Source organism: Echinops telfairi, unplaced genomic scaffold, assembly GCF_000313985.2.
Source record: "Echinops telfairi isolate 266 unplaced genomic scaffold, ASM31398v2 ScPeMD7_4225;HRSCAF=4972, whole genome shotgun sequence".
NCBI classification, from domain to species: Eukaryota; Metazoa; Chordata; class Mammalia; order Afrosoricida; family Tenrecidae; genus Echinops; species Echinops telfairi.
In genome coordinates, this window is record NW_022108124.1 from 14,335,529 (window position 1) to 14,353,079 (window position 17,551).

Consider the following 17,551-nt stretch of genomic DNA (forward strand, 5'->3'; position numbering starts at 1 on the left):
CACACACACACACACACACACACACACACCACATTTCACCACGGCAGCATGTCAGTGGTGGAGGTGCCCTGTCTAGGGGGAATGTGCGAGAAGAGGCAAACCCAGTGGCAGCTCACACACACACACACACACACACACACACACATACACCACACACATTTCACCACGGCAGCATCTCAGAAAGGGCCTGAGGTTGATTTCCCCAGAAATGGGGCCTGGCATGAGGATCTAAGGGTAGCAGGCAGTTACTCTCTCTCTCAGCTACTAGCTATAAAACTCAGACTTGCCGATACAGAGTAGTTTCTGACCCATAGGACAGAGTGCAGCTGCCCCTGTAGGTTTCTAAGATTGTAACTCTTTACGGGAATCAAAGGTGAGCCATGGAAACCCACCGAGAGGCTTCTCAGAAGACAGCCCTGACCATGGGTGCCCAAACGGTCGCAGCCTTGGCAACCCTGTGGGACAGCTGTGCTCGGTGCACACGCTACAAAGGCAGTCCTTGAACGCGGAGCCTGCTTGAACGGGAGCCTCCAGGCACACCCACAGCTGTAGTAGAGGTGTGCTCCCAGGGGAGGCTGGTGAGGGCCAGGAGATATCAGGGGAGGGGAAGGAGCCAAGCAAGCGTGTGGCCTTCAGTTGTAGCTTTAGCCTGACCCCGTGTTGCATCTCGGTGTTCTGACTCGAGGCAAGGGAACTGGCCCCTCCGACAAACAGTACATGCGCCCATCTCTCTGTGGGCCGGCCTGGTGTCTCTGTAGGGCTTACGAGTGGGGCTGCTGACTGCAAGGTCAGCTGTTTGAAACCACCAGCTGCACCCTGGGAGCAAGATAGGGGCTTTCTACCCCCAGGCTTTGAAACTCACAGGAGCAATTCTACCCTGTCCCAGAGGGTCTCCATGAATCGGCGCCAACTTGATGGCAGTGAGTTTGGTGTTTGGGTGTTAGAAGTTTGCCAAGGGGACCAGGCTGGAGGGTGGTGAATGAGATGAAGTGGGGGATCCAGCTGAGCACTGCCTCGCCCGCTGCAGGGGGCGATGGTGGCTACACAACTCGTTCAGATGGCTCAAACTGGTCTGCCCTGCTTTGCTAGCTTAAGATAGCCACACAATGGCATCTCCTTTGATGCACCCAACGAGTCACCCAAGCCACCAGGTTCCCTTGGCAGCAGGAAGCCATGGCCCATCTCCTGAGGCCTCCCCACCCCAGCTCAAGTTAGCTGAGCGCCCTTGGCGCTGCCTTGCCTGGGACCGCATTTAAACCTCAGACTCTGCCGGCAACCACCCACCTCCCCGACATCCCTACCTCTCCTCTACCCTCTCAGCCCGCAAGGGTGCCGACCAGCGAGTACAGTAGCTGAAGAGGGTGTACCTAACCTCACAGTCTCCTCCTTCCTTGTATGTAGAGTGTTTAGCCCCAGGCCTGGCCCCGATCAGTTCCCAGTGTAGCAGATGTTCTCATTAGTATTTGACCAGCATCATCACGTCACGACCCCTCCTTCCCTCACACAGCCCCCTGAGCTGCAGGAAGGAGTGTAGAGTTGTTCAGGAGGGTTCCGCCATCCACAACAAAGACCTTCCGAACAAAGCCTCTTGCCCTGTCACCAGTGTGCATTGGCTGCCCTCCACAAAAATGACACTGGAGACAGAAAGAAAAGGAGCCCTGTTGGTGGGCTAGGTTGCCCAGTTGGGGCGAGCAGGCTGGTTCGGGCTCGCGAGCTTACCCTCTGCATCTCTGTACCTGAGAGCCCGAGTCCTGGCTGCTGGACCATCCGTGGAGAAGCCTCCTTCATGGCCTACCTGTCTGAGAGTCTCCTGGGTGCCCAGAGGTTCTCACTCGGACACTAACCTACAGGTTGGTGGTTCAACCCACCCACCCCGCCCCACCCCCAGCCTGGTGATCATCTTCCACAAAGCCGCCAAGAAAGCCCTGAAGGGCAGTTCTCCTCTGTCAGTCATGGTGTCGCTGTGAGTCAGACTTTGCAGGGTTTGGGTTGAGATTGGGTTTTGCCCGAGGGTCAGCCCCACAGGGAAAGGAGGCGACTCTCTCACGTTTCTGGAACAGGTGAAGGAGAGGTTGGGAAGGTGCCCCGAGCCTGTCTCAAACCTACCCTCCCCCAAGACCCAGATCCAGGCGTTGGAGGAAGGTTTAAGGCCACGAGCTGGTTCCCGTGGAAATGTGCATATCTGGGAAAACAGGAACGCCTGTGTCCTGGGGATGGGGAGTGTTCTGCCTTTAGAAGTGCAGTCTCTGCCCTTTCTAGAGCTCATTCTGGGGGGAATACCTGTGTTTTCCATCTCTGACAGGTTTCTGCCTTACGGGGTGGGGGGGTTGGGGGGCAGTTTCCACCTTTTGCAGGATATACTGATCAGATTAAACCAACAGTGCTTACCTCAGTGCTCCTTAAAATCACTTCCACGTAGTTTAGCTCCTTCAGAGATGTTTGCGATCATGGTTGCTTATGTTAAGGAACTCTCGTCATTTCCCCCCTCTTGTGTGTGTGTATGTGTGTCCCAATAAAATTTTATTTATAAGAATAAGTGACAACATGGTGATGTTGAAGAATGTCTAATATTACCAAGTTATAAAAGCAAATTTTCAACATTATGTATAAAATTCCATCATTTATGCAATATGATATAAGTTTCTATACATATGTATTGATATATAAGAAAAACATGGAAGAATATACAGTGAGTGGTTAAAAGTAACTATAACCAGAAAGCAAATTATTTTAAGAATTAAATAAGCTTTAATGTTCTAAAAAAAAGAACAAGTGGCAGGCTGGATGTGGTCCATGGGCCAGTTTGCTGACTCTTATTTGAGACCAACAATTGGAAGGTTCTGTTTTAGTTCTACTGAAAGAATCTCTAGCCCGTCTCTTATTCATTGTCTTCTGCCAGGCTCTTTTGAACTTTCCTTCCTTAGAAGGGCATTTCCATGAATAATTATGATCATAGCACATGGGGAATGTCTACATTAAAATTCACACAGAAGCTTGGGACATGGCATCAGAGGAGATGCTATGAGAGAACTGGGTGTTTTGTGCAGTAAGCGCTACCTTGGGAGGATTTAGAAAACTGTAGAGCTAAGGTCTTGAACCTTCTCTGACCTTCCCTTAGATCCTTGGTGACATACAAGATTCCCTTGGTATCTAAATCATAGAGTTGTCGTTGAAGATTCAAAGAAGTGTATGTATAAAGACACTAGCTCAGTGTCACTTGCATGAAAAACACTCATTATCATGACTATTCTTATACTTTTTCCCCCCACTGACTTCCTGCCCCCCACCACCCCGTTTATTCAAAGAAAAACCTCCTAGGTGCTGAGATTCTGGCTAGCAGACGGGGAGATGTGAGTTTGGGGAAGCTGCAGCATCCCCCACGGAAGCCTGCAGCTTTGGGAACACTCTCTTGCCCATGGACGTGTGTGCTCATGTTGGCTTTGATGCCGCACCTGTGTCTGCGAGGGCTGGACCTTGGTATCATTCTGAGCGGTGAGGAGAGGAAGAGAGAGCATGCGAACGTGTACACTTCCACAACCGTGGTTGCCCATTTCCCAGGAAGATCCTTCTACACCAAAACCCAGCGGCATAACGGAGAGCCGGACTTTGGCGGGTGCTTTCTGCCCTTGAAATTGTCAAAATGAGCCAGGTGGTTTCCAGCCTTCTGGAGACAGCAGATGGCCCGAGCTTGGGGGCTGCTCGGATGCAGCTAGCCTGGCTTGCTGCCCCCAGAAATCAGGAACCATGAGGAGAGGGACTCCCCGCCGCACCCCACCCTTAAGTCAGTTTCGTTCATCTCTTTGGACATTTGTTTGCTTTGAACCTTTTGTTGAGGGTGGAGGATGCGTGTACAGAGCACATCAGTTCCCCAATCAACGATCGATACGTACTTGGTGTCATGCCTGTCCATGAAAAGACAATCTCCCCTCTTCCTCCTGGGGTCCCCTGCTCCCATTCTCCCCGCTTTTCTACCTCTCCTGCCTCCTGAGCCTTGGCTTGGGGCAAGGGCTGCCCTTTGGGTCCCTCAAGTTATTGTGCTGAAGAGCACGTTCCCACTGGTGTCAGTTCTAGGCCTGTCTCGTGTTGGGCTTCTTGAAAGGTGATTGTTGATCCCTGGGAGGTAGGGGACTGGAAGAGGTTTGATTCCAGGTTTGAAAGGTGTCTCGGGGCCATCGTCTCAGGTGTTTCCAAGGTACCTTTTACTAAACGTTGAAACAGCTGCAGCAAAAAGCAAAATGATTCTTGGTGAAACTGCCGGTGTTGACTTTGCTGTAGAAACTGAAGGCCCCTGGGATTCCCTGTCTCTGCCTGACCACGTACCTCATCGCCATGCTGTCCTCTCTGTCCACTCTGATACTGCCTCCCACAGATCAGGCCTTCCCAGCCTCGGCACTGGTGATAGTTTGGATGACTATTCTTCGCTGTCTTTGGATGACTATTCTTGGGGCTCTCCAGCCTCACCGTAGGCTACTTAGCAGCCTCCCTGACCTCCAGCTACTAGAGGTCAGTAGCACCTCCCCACTTATGAGGGGCAGGTATCTCCCAGCTGTTGTCAAGGGTCTCTGGGATCCAGGGACCAACTGGTTGCCAGGGGTGACCCCAGTCTACTGGTGACCCAGTGTGTATCAGAGTCGACTGTGCTCCACAGGGGTCCCGTGACCCGGTTTTCAAAAGTAGTTCATCAGGCCTTTCTTTCTTTTCTTTTTTTATACATTATTTTATTGGGGGCTCTTACAGCTCTTATCACAATCCATGCATCCATTGTATCAAGTGCATTTGTACATAGGTTGCCATCATCCTTTTCAAAACATTTTCTTTCTACTTGAGTTCTTGGTATCCGCTCCTCTTTTTTCCCCTCCCTCCCCCACCCTTCCACCCGTGTGAGCTCTTGATAAATTATACATTATTATTTTCAGATCTTACACCGTCTGCTGTCTCCTTAACCCATGTTTCTGGTGTTCGGCCCCTGGGGGATGGAGGGGGTGGGTTGTACGCTGATCATTATAATCGGTTCCCCGTTTCTACCCTTTCTTCCCCCACCTCCCCCCTACCCTAATGGTATAGCTACTCCCATTACTGTTCCTGAGGGGGTTATCTGTCCTGGTTTCCATGTGTCAAGAGCTCTGGTCTGTACCAGTGTACATGCTCTGGTCTAGCCAGATTTGTTAGGCAGAGCTGGGGCCGTGAGAGTGGGGGGAGGAAGCATTAGTGAACTAGAGGAAAGTTGTATGTTTCTTCAGTGCTATACTGCACCCTGACTGGCTCATCCCTTCCTTGTGACCCTTCTGTGAGGGGATGTCCAATTGTCTGCAGATGGGCTTTGGGTCTCTACTCCGAACCCCCTTGTTTGCATCAATATAATTGTTTGTTTGGGGTCTTCTGATATCTACCAGGCCTTTCCTCTCAGGTTGATGACCTTCACCCTCCCACCTTGAATAGCAAGCATGTTAACCATTTGTAGCCCACACGGACAGGAAAAAACAGAACCAAACTCACTGCGCTCGAGTCCACTCTGACGAGAGTCCACTCCAACGTAGAGCCACTCTGATGAAAGCCACTCTGACGAGAGCCACCCCGTAGGAGAGACTGGCCCGGGAAGTGGGTGAGAACCACTGTGACAGGTGGATCAACCCTTGCAGCACGGGGCCTATTCCCGGCCATCTCTAGCCGCCCCAGCCCTGGGCCCAAGGTCTGACACAACCGAGCCCCTCGACAAATGTTGACCCAATGGGATTCCGTCGGATGAATCAAGCCCCTTCTTAAACGAGACAAGCTTTGCTTCTGATCAATAGGAAGTCCGTTCTTGCATGTCCCCGTGCTGCAGCTCTGTCCACGTCGACGGCCCCAAACAAGCAAAACCAAACAGCAGTCTCTGTCAAACGGATTCTGACTCATGATGGCCCATTGCCGTTCAGGGCCAGCTTGCCTGCCTGGTCTTTCCAGGCACCTCCAGGGGGCTCAAATGCAATCTTTCCTTCTGTGGGGAGTGCTGAAGCATTGTGTCACCCAAGGACTCATAACGATCCGAAGATGCCCCAACCCTCAAACCCAGACCCAAACTCACTGCCACGAAGTCCATGCCACCTCACAGCCACCCGACGGGACAGGGTAGCGCTGCCCCTGTGGGGTTCTGAGGCCGTAACGGATTACGGAGTCCAAAGCCTCGTCTTCCTCCCTCAGAGCTGACCGGTGGCTTCGAACTGCTGGCCTTGTGGTTAGCGGCCCAGCACTTAGCCCTCGACCTACGGAATGGAAGAGGCTAAAGTGACAAATAGGACTCGGCAGGAAAGGGGAGCATTTTTATTTTATTACAAAGAATAGCTTCCAAAAGCTTCACGTGCGTGCCCCGGCATGAAGTGCCGGGTTAGCGTGATGGCAGAGCCTGCCCCTGGCAAAGATGGCAGGCTTCCTCCGCCCGAGGAGCATGTTGTGAACGGCGATGGCCTGACGGAGTTTACTTTTTTTTAGTTTAGTTTTTTTTTTTTTATTGGGGGCTCATACAACTCATCACAGTCCATACATACATCCATTGTATAAAGCACATTTGTACATTTGTTACCCTCATTATTCTTTTTTTTTAATTATTTTATTGAGGGCTCGTACATTTCTTATCACAGTCCATACATCATCCATTGAGTCAAGCACATACGTACACCTGTTGCCCTCATCAGTCTCAAAACATTTGCCCTGACTTTAGCCCTCAATATCATTTGCTCATTTTCCCCCTCCCTCCTGAGCCCTTCATAATTCATAAATTATTATAGATTTGTCATAAGTTACCCTGTCCAACGTCTCCCTCCGCCCTCTTCTCTGCTGTCCATCCCCCAGGGAGGAGGCTATACTTAGATTCTTGTAATTGGTTCCCCCTTTCTACCCCACATTCCCTTCACCCTCCAGGCCTCGCACCTCTCACCACTGGTCCTGGAGAAGTCATCTATCCTGGGGTCCCTGTGTTTCAAGTTGCTATCTGTACCAATGTATATCCTCTGGTCTAGCCAGATTTGCAAGGCAGAATTGGGATCGTGATATTGGGAGGGCGGGGAGGAAGCATTAAAGAACTAGAGGAAAGTTATATGTTTCATCGTTGCTACCCTGCACCCTGATTAGCTCATCTCCTCCCCCAAACCCCTCAGCAGGGGGGTGTTCTGTTGCCAACCGATGGACTCTGAGTCTCCACTCTGCACTGACCCACCTTTACAATGACATGATTTCCTGTTCCTTGATGCCTGACACCCGATCCTTTCGACAGCTCGTGGTCACACATACTGGTATGCGGAGTTTACTTTTTATATCATCCTTTCGTTGTCAGCTCTTCTACAACAGCGGTTCTCAACCTGTGGGTCAAGACCCCTTTGGGGGTTGAACGACCCTTTCACAGGGGTTGCCCAATTCATCACCGTAGCAAAATGACAGTGACGAAGTAGCAATGAACATAATTTTATGGTTGGAGGTCACCACAACACAAAATCTGTATTAAAGGGTTGCAGCCTTAGGAAGGTTGAGAACTACTGCTCTGGAGGAACAAATTGATTCAAATACACGTATCTTAGAGACCCCCGTTATTAAGTCTTAAAGACAAGACGGAGAGAAAAATGCACCATCCGGAAGAGGGAGACTGTCAGCCCGAGGCCTTCCCGGTGTCCAAGGATGCACAACCACACAGCTCCTTCACTCGGACATAGAAGACCGGGCATAGGAGTGTCCCCTGCTCACAAAGGGGGGCAGGTCAAGTCATCACAGGCAAGGCGGGCCTGCAGAAGCGGGAAGGGGACTGTGGTGGGGATGTGTGCCCTGTTACAGAGGGGAAGGTTGACGGATGGGTTCCGAGGTCACCTGAGCATCTTGGTGGAGGCACAACTCATGACCAAGAGACTCTTGGAGCCTTGTTTCCATCAGGGGCACACCCGGGCCAGCCCCTGAGAGTGAGACCGCCCCTGTCACCAGACTGACTGCGGGGGCGGTGGGGGGGGGTGTCCCCAGAAATCCACCTTCACACACACTCAGCCCATGGCAGAGCTTTTTACACTGCTGGTCCATGGGCATAAAGAACTCTGCGGAGGCCAAACATATCCAGAGACTCGGCACACACAGAGTCCCCGCTGTAAAACGTAGTCTTCCCAAGCAAAGCTGGTGCTGAGAACGTCATCTCTGGCACCATAGGCGCTTTCTTTTCCTGGGATCCAGAGCACTTTTGATTCTAATCTCTCTCTCTCTCTCTCTCTCTCTCTCTCTCTCTCACACACACACACACACACACACACACACACACACACACACTCCAAGTGTCGAAAGGCCAGAACAACCAGGGTATTGTCGTTTTCTGTTCTGGCCAGCACCTCTCCTGCCTTTTCCTGTCCTCTAAGGGTTAACGCCTTCTCCCTGCTCCAGCTGCACATCCAGAGATATTCCTGGGGTCTTGAATTCTTTGGGCTTTTGAGTTGGAATAGGAAACTCGTCTGTTCCTCTTTGATTTCTGAGATCAGAGAGCCCTGAGTCCCTTGTCTCCAGGGCGGAATTCTGATGGGCAACGGGAGGAAGGCAGGGACCATTCGAAAAGGGGCTGTGGATGTGGCGGATTTAATTAAACCCCTGGCCTGTAGCCTGCCTTCTAAAGGGCTCTCCTTAGCTACTGGGCTGTCTTTCTCCCTGGAGCCGGGAAACGGGGGTGGGGGGGTGGGGGGTGCTATCAGAAATAGAAATGGCGTCCCTGATGCTCGCCTGCTGAGCACAGCCTACTGCAGACCAGATAAAGGAGAATGTTGGTGAAGAGCACTCGTCTCCAAAATTGTTTCGCAAGCATTCAGATAAAACAAAATGTCCCTGTTGCGTATGGATTTGCTGTTTTCATATACAGCCTGACTAGTCCCCTTAGTTAGGGGAGGGCATTAATTTGAGAATCCCCTTCGATGTATCGGGTTATGCAATAGGCTACCAACTGCAAGTTCAGCACTTCAAAACCACCAGCCGCTCTGTGAGGAAAAGAGGAGGTTTTCTCCTCCTGTAAAGTGTTACGATCTCAGAAACCCACGGGGGCAGCTCTACCCTGTCCTGGAGGGTCACCAGGAGTCAGCAGCTACCTGACGGCAGTGAGCTTGGGCTGTCGCTCAGCCCCAACGTGTCTCACCTTTTGCTTGGTGTGAGCATCTTGAATTCCATTCCCATCTCCCCCAGAGGCAGGAAGCACCTGGACCAAACCCAGACTCAGCCTCACCTAGAGGGTCAGCCTCATACACCGTGGGGGCTCAGGTGCACATCCTGAATCATTGTCTGGATCTCTGAAGATTTTAACCTCTCGTCGGGACTCGGAACTCTATAGCTCATGTGGGAGACTGTGTTTCCTGAAGTAGAGGCTGCGGTGAGTGCGAATCAACTCAATTGCGATGAGTTTGCCTTGTAGGCTGAGGTGATGGCAAGGTGGGAGAGACCCCGGAAGCTCAAGTCAACCCAGGGGCACCTCAGAAAAAAGCCCTTGTGAGCTACTTCTGGAAGCTCAGCCATTGAAATCCCTACAGGGCACAGATGGAGCTTCTGTGCTTTGGGACAACGCGTTGGGAGGCAAGCTTAAAAGGACACTAGGGGGTGCTGTACCACTAGAAGGCAGCAGGAAGCTGTGGTCAACCCTAAGAAGTAGACCCCAGCCCGGGAAGAGCTGAATGAGGGCTCCCGGACTAGCTGCAATCACGGGAGAAGAACCTCCATTGGGACCCTGTTGCCCAGGTGTGGAGAAAGCCCAGGAAGAACCCCTCTATCTTCTTTCTCCTCCTGCCTACCCCTCCAGCAGTATCCACTCCCATCAATAAGGGGGCCCTGGTCGTGAAGTCCACATAGATGAGACTCACGGGGAACAGGGAAGGGTGGGAAGTGCAACAGGAATCGGAGGAGAACAACTAACATGAGCTTTCTCAGACCTGTGGCAGCACACGGTGGGTATACAGGATGTGAGTGGAAGGTCTAAGGCAGAGCCCTGCACCTCCCAATCCCTGTCTGGAGATTACCTCCTTAGTAGCTTTACCAAAAGATCGAGACGGCCCCGATACCCTCAACACCACCCCCTGAGACAATGGAGGAACCGTCCCAGTGTCCCTTGTAGCTCTACCACAGAATTCTGGTGTGGGCTGCCTTCGAGTCAGTTCCAAATTGTACTCGAGGACCCTCTGTCCAACTGAGCATACAGCACTGCCCAGTCCTGCACCAACCTCACAAGTGCTCTTTTGTTTCAACCCAAGGCTGCAGCCACTGTGTCCATCCATCTCATCAAAGGCCTATGTGTGTCCCGATAGACTAGAGTAGCAGTTCTCAACCTGTGGGTCGTGACCCCTTTGGGGATCAAATGACCCTTTCACAGGGGTCGCCCAATTCATCGCAGTAGCAAAATGACAGTTATGAAATAGCAATGAAAATAATTTTATGGTTGGGGGGATGACCACATCATGAGGAACTGTATTAAAGGTTGAGAACCACTGGACTAGAGAAACAAATTCATAGGCACGCGTGTATAAGAAAGAGCTTTATATACAAGAGTAGTTGAATATTGAGAAAACGTCCCAGCCCAGTCCAGATCAAGTCCATAAGTCCAATATTAGCCCATATATCTGATACTAATCTATAAAGTCCTCTTCAGACTCACAAAGCACATGCAATGACGCCAGATGCAGGAAGATCACAGGCCAATGAGTGGAAAGTCTTGTGGATCCAGTGGTGGTGGAAGCATCTCAGAGCTGGCAGGGGTCTCTATGTGGCTCTTCCAGCTCCAGGCTCTGCCTGCATCCCCAGAGCTCCATCAGGCTCGTTGTTAGTGGTGTCTCCCAGGGAGTGAGCATGTGTCCTGCCTCCAGCAAGCTATTTATCTCCTTAGCGCTTCCAAATGAGGTCATCAAGCTGCGACCTGATTGACAGGCTAAACTCCACCCTTCACTCATAAGTCTCAAATTGACAACAGATTATGTAACTACCACACTGCCCCTCCACTTTAACAACCATGACATCCTTCTCCAGAAACTGGTCTCTCCTGATAACACGCCCAAAGTATGTGAGATGAAGATTCTCCATCCTTGCCACTTAGAGGCATGTCTGGCTGTACAACTTCCAACACAGATCCGTCTGTCCTTTTAGTAGTACATGATACACTCAGTGTTCTCCAACACCATTAGTTCAAATGATATTCTAGGGGTTACTGAGCTGAAATGGACTGGTATTGGCCATTTTGAACCAGAATAGCATATGGTTTACTAAGCCAGGAATAACACAATCGAGAAGAGTGGCATAGCATTCATCATCCAAAAGGACACTTGATCTGTCTTGAGGTACAATGTTTTTTGTGATAGGATTATGTCTATCTCCCTTCCAGGAAAGCCAATCAGTACAACTATTACTCAAATTTATGCACCAACCCTTAAAGCTTCAAATGCAAAAATTGAAGAATTTTATCAATGTCTTCAGCCTGAAATTGATCAAACATGCGATCAAGATGCACTGATAATTACTGATAATGGAATGCGAAAGTTAGAAACTAAGAGGAAGGAATCATAGTTGGAAAACATGGACTTGGGAATAGAAATAAAACTGGAGATCACATGCTAGAATTTTATAAGATCAATGACGTCTTCATCACAAACACCCCTTTTCAACGAACACAAAGGAGTCAAATTGACTACAACTGTAGGAAAAGATAACGGAGAAGCTTAATATCAGCAGCTAAAAGCAGAGCAAGGGTTCACTGTGGAACAGATCATCAATTGCCTGCAAGTTCAGGTTAAAGCTGAAGAAAATGAAAACAAGTCTACAAGAGCCAAAATATGACCTAGCCCATTAAATGTGGTCTATTCCATTAAAATTTTGATAACATCTCGATATCTGATTTTCTGCATTGAGCACTAATGACAGAAGACCTGATGAACTGTGGGAAGACATCAGGAACATCATACACAAAGAAATCAAAAAGCCGTTATAAAGACAGTACAAAAAAGAAAAGATCGAGTAATGTCAAAAGAGACTCTGAAACTTGTTCTTAATCAGAGTAGCTCAGGTACAGGGACAAAATGATGAAGTCAAAGAGCTGAATGGAAAATTTCAAAGGGCAGCTTGTGGAGGCAAAGTAAGATAATATAAGAAAATATACAAAGACCTAGAGTTATAAAACCACAAACACAGAAAAACAAGCTTATCTTAAACTGAAAGAACTAAAGAAAAAATGTAAGCCTGGACTTACACTATATTGAGAGATACTAAGAGCAAGATATTGAACGATGCAGGAAATATCAAAAGAAGATGGTAAAAGTATACTATCATTGTACGAAAAAGAAGGAGTAGACATGCAGCCGTTTTTTTGTTATTTCAACACAGCAACAGAGTCAGTATCTTGAACTCCTATAAACAACCACTAGAAGTTCACCTTTTTAATGTGAAACATCCTAACATCCCGGCCACGGGATGAAAGTGTGGGATCCAAGCATTGGCCCCATGAACTCCAACCCAGGTGCTCCTATTTCCCAGTTGTGAAATCTGCAACAGCCATCATTTATATGAGCCACAATCTTCTCATCTGTAACAGAGTGATGATAACAGTACAGTCTCAAGGGCTACCGTAAGCATTCGATAAGTCCCATGAAACCCTTGGCTCAGGGACTTGCTCAATCATGAGCTGGCTTTATCAGTAGTGTCATGAGTGTGCCTCCCACACACCCACCTCCCCCCGACCTGTAGGCGCCATTGGTTTGGCTATATTCCCTCTTCAGGATGTGCTGGTGCCAAACCACGGAACCTCCCCTTCCCTCTGTTGCCAGCAACGCAGACTTTTAGGGAACACAACATAAATATTCTGGCCTCGCTGAGGGCTTGCAGTGATTTCATCGCACTTAGTCTTGGCAGAAAACTCAACAGCCATTCGCGGATGACCATGTTGAAGCTGTAAGCAGCAAAGCTAATATCGTCACAGGGTGTGATGATGTCGAGCCTTGTTGCTCCTCAAATCAAGGTCCCTAAGCAAAACTATGTCAAGTTATGGTTAGTCATGTAGAAATTACCCATTTCATTTAGTAATTCCACATTGTATTGCCTTGTGCAAAGCTATAGGTTTATATTTAAAAGATTGTCTTCAAAATAATTTCACCTTTTTTTTTTGTCCAGATAGGGAAAACTAATAGCTAAAGCTGGAAACTGCCTTTCCTTTCTCTCTCCTCCTCCTACCCTGGTTTTTCTTCCCCTCTGAGGAGGAGGTTTTTCAACTTGAAAATTTTCAGAGACTCTCAAGGAATAATTTCTCCACTTGGGTAGCTTTGAAATAGTCACCATTTCTTTCAAAAACCAAACAATAAAGAACAGTTTCTTATGTTGAAGACAACAAGCACATGGCTATGATTAAATTGCGACGAACTCCTACAAACGCAATTTTGTCAGTACTCAGCACATCTTCAAACAAAAGGCAAACTGAACTACAGTGATTGCCTGCAGACATTTAAGTCACGCTTCCTGTGTGATTAATGACTCATTTAATGTGACATACAGCCTGCCAGCCCCTCTGGAAGCTTCCAACACCCGACTAGTGTTGCTTCAGGAGCCAGTCAGATTTGTTGTCATCCAACCAAATAGCTTCCTGCACCTGCCTTTGCTCCACTTAGAAACGTGTTTGCAAAATTGTCGCTTTGTGTGGACATGTATCAAATAAACACAACGAAACAGGACACCCAACCAACAGGTGTTCCCTGTACAGTTCGTTCATCCACTGGCTACCGTCTTGTGTTTTGTCACCGGGCTCAGTCTCACTCAGATTGCTTCCTGGTGGTTAACTGGGACTCTGCCTCTTGAAAGTCTCATCTCTGCTTTAGTTACTGGTATCCTTTTGATCTCCTCGCATCTGGTTCTTTGAGAAGATGCAGTGTTTGAGGACAAACATTATTTATTGGGCTAAAGATGTTTAGCCCAATATGTTGCTTAGTTTAAAGGTGACTTCATGCATTCATTTCGATTCAGGGTTGAAACATTGTTCACAAGCACTAAATTCAAGGTTGAAACATTGTTCACAAGCACTAAATTCAAGGTTGAAACATTGGTCACAAGGCTGGGTTTCCTCCAGCCTCAGTGTGTCCTGTCAGTCAGTTTCCAGGAAGTATTTGATGTTCTGTTCTACAATTTCCTCCTTTTGATCAGGATCCATCTACTATGTCCTTGATCCAAGTTTTCAGTCCAGGTAGGCGGGTAGCATCCATTTCTTCTGGTTCTGTAGTAAGAAAGAAAGCTGTTTCATGGAGGCCATGTATGAAATTGCCACTTTTTACCCAGATGCATGAACTACACCAAGGGAGTGACCGAGTAGAAGTGTCCCAGGGTTCTCTACTCCCCAGCAATCCTCAGCATTGCTCAGCAAAAGGTGCTCAGGACGTGGGCCCATAAACATGGGATGATCCTCAGTTCAGTTACATTGTAACGCTAATGAAGGAATGGCTACAGGCTTGGCCATGTGTTTCATTCAGATCAACTTGGAAATGTTGTGATTACATGTTTAAAGCTTTTTTAAAAAATTAATCATTTTATTGGAGCTTTTTTTAAAATCATTTTATTGGGGGCTCTCACAGCTCTTAACACAATCCATCCATCCATTATGTCAAGCACATTTGTACATCTGTTGTCATCATCATTCTCAAAACCTGTTCTTTCTACTTGAGCCCTTGGTATCAGCTCATTTATTCCCCTCCCTCCCCCACCCTTTCTCCCTCATGAACCCTTGATAATTTATCTTTTTTTTTTATGTCTTACAGTGACAAATGTCTCCTTTCACCCACTTTTCTGTTATCCATCCCCAGGGAGGGATTTATATGTAGATCATGGGATCGGTTCCCCCTTTCTCCCACCACCTTCCCCTTACCGTCCTGGTATCACTATTCTCATTATTCGTCCTGGGAGGGTTATCTGTCCTGGATTCCCTGTGTTTCCAGCTCTTACCTGTACCAGTGTACATGCTCTGGTCTAGCCGGATTTGTAAGGTAGAACTGGGGTCATGATAGGGGAGAGAGGAAGCATTAAAGAACTAGAGGAAAGTTGTGTGTTTCCTCAGTGCTATTCTGCACCCTGACTGGCTCGTCTCTTACTTGTGACCCTTCTGTAAGGGGATGTCCAATTGTCTACAGATGGGCTTTGGGCCTCCACTCCGCCCTCCCCCTCATTCCTATTGATATGATTTTTTTGTTCTGGGTCTTTGATGCCTGATAACCTGATCCCATTGATACTTAATGATTACACAGGCTGGTGTGCTTCTTCCACGTAGACTTTGTTGATTCTCAGCTAGATGGACGCTTATTTATCTTCATGCCTTTAAGACCTCAGATGCTATATCTTTTGATAGCCAGGCACCATCAGCTTTCTTCACCACATTTGTGTATGCACCCACTTTGTCTTCAGCGACCATGTCGGGAAGGTGAGCATTCTTGCATTGAGGTAGTAGGACATTGAGCCCAATGTCCATCTGCTACCTTAACACTTAACATATAAATATATCTACATAGATCTATTTCCCTATCATTATAGATAAATATATTCACATATGTACATGCCTGTATTTAGACCTCTGTAAATGTTCTTTGCCTCCTAGTTCTTTCCCTCTATTTCCTTTTACTTTCCTCTTGTCCCACTATCATGTTCAGCCTTCATTTGGGTTTCAGTAATTCCCCTAGGTTACATTACCCTTGATCTAGCCCTACCAGGCATCCTACACCCTCCTTACCATTGATTTTAGATTACTTGTTGTTCCCTTGTCCCTGGATTTGTTAACACCCACTTCCTTTCCCCACTCCTTCCCCTCTCCTATGTCTTCCCAGCCCCCTCCACCAAAACCACTGGTCTCATTGTTTTCTCCTCCAGATTGATTATGCCACTATCTTATCCAGATAGACATTCAGAGATAATAATAAGCACAAAAACAAGGCAGAGCAAAACAAAACAACAAAAGAAACCAAAAAAGCACAATAGCAAAAAAAGCCTGTAAATAGTTCAGGTCTGTTTGTTGACCTTTGGGAGTGTTTTCTAGTCAAGTCTGATGGGGTACCACACCCTGGCCCTAAAGTCTATTTTTGGTATTCATAGGGACTTCATTGTTTTGCTCCCCTTGCTGCTCCGTTGCACGCCCTTAACGTTTTGCCCCAGTGTGGTGGGATCAGATCAGGCACAGTTCCCACACTGTGTCTCCAGTGTTGTCCCCTGTAGCACTATGGTTCAGCGAGGGATGTCATGTCTCGTGGTGGGGCCAGCCTTATGGTCCTCTCTGTGCACTGGCTGAGCAGGAATATTATCCTTGGGGCTTGGTGGACCAAGGTGTGTTCCACTCTCTAGCCTTCCCTCTTTGTTTGCTCCTGTGTGCTCTGATCAGACATGCCCCTCTCCCTGAGCTGTAGCTTCAATGCTGTCCTCTGAAGTGGATTCTTCTGGGGGTCGGGGGAGGGGGGGAGTGCACATGTTTAAAGCTTTATATACATTGATTAAACTTCAAGAACCTCTTTCAATAATCACCTTCTTTAGCTATGTCTCATTCCTTGTGTTGTTGGTCTCATTAACTGAGCTAAGGAAGTAATTATTTTATTCACTTTGTCCAGTTTCCCTTAGTTTGAGTGTCTCCAGGAATTGTATTGTGTTTCCCCCCTTTTAAAGTGAATTGCCAAGGGCTTGGCAATTATCTCAAACCTCTTCCTTTAGCTCAGATTAATCCCTCTATCTCATGGCTCTTTATTTTTCAGCATCTCTCAAACAAAGTGATCGAATTGACAGAGAAATAGATTTAAGGTGGCGTTGTTAAATAGACATTGGACTGCTAATCACAGGTTATGCAGTTCAAACCCACCAGTCACTCATCAGGAGAAAAACAAGGCTCTTTGCTCCAATAAGGATTCACAAAGCCTCAAGAACCCTAGAGGGTCACAATAAGTTGGGATTGACTTGGTGGCAATGGGTTTGACTTGGTTTTGATTTTTTTCAATCACATTGTTTCCTAAGGGGGGAAAATGCTTCTGTTATAGACTTTAGGTTTGTTATAATTCTCTTAAGTTGGTTTAGTCAAGTGAAAAATAATCCTCCCTAGAGTAGAACTTCCTGACAAGAGTTTCCAAGGTTATAAAGTTGTATGGAAGCAGACTGCCACATCTTTCCCCCCCAAGCTGGTGGGTTTGAACTGCCAATCTTTGAGCTAGCACTCAGTGACTAACCCCTGTGCTGCCAGGGGTCCGAGAAAGTAATTAATCAAAGATAATTCACTCAAAACTTGTAATCATTTTCATTTCATCTTACCTATATTCTAAAACTTTCTATTACTAAATGCCAACTGAGATTTTTGTTGCCAAAAAAACCTCGTTGAGTATTTTGTTGTTGTTTCCCTGTCTCCTCTGTCTTGACATTGTGGTTTTGAGGGTCACTGGGCAAGTGCAGTTCGTGATTGACAAAGTGGACTGCCTAGAGTTTATCCTGCTCTCTCACTGCTTTGGCTGGCAGAGCAGCTGGAAGGGGTGTGGCTGAAGGTGAGCCTTCTGGGGAAACTTGCACTTTCAAGTGCAAAGAAAGGGGAGGCAAGGCC

At 47.8% G+C, this 17,551-nt stretch overlaps 1 protein-coding gene across 1 annotated transcript in view; it reads left to right on the top strand.

Annotated features, from left to right (window-relative positions):
• The window catches only part of LOC101648271 (myosin VIIA and Rab interacting protein), a 349,534-nt gene that overhangs the window by 320,724 nt on the left and 11,259 nt on the right, over positions 1–17,551 (top strand). The gene's annotated exons all lie outside the window — the stretch shown is intronic.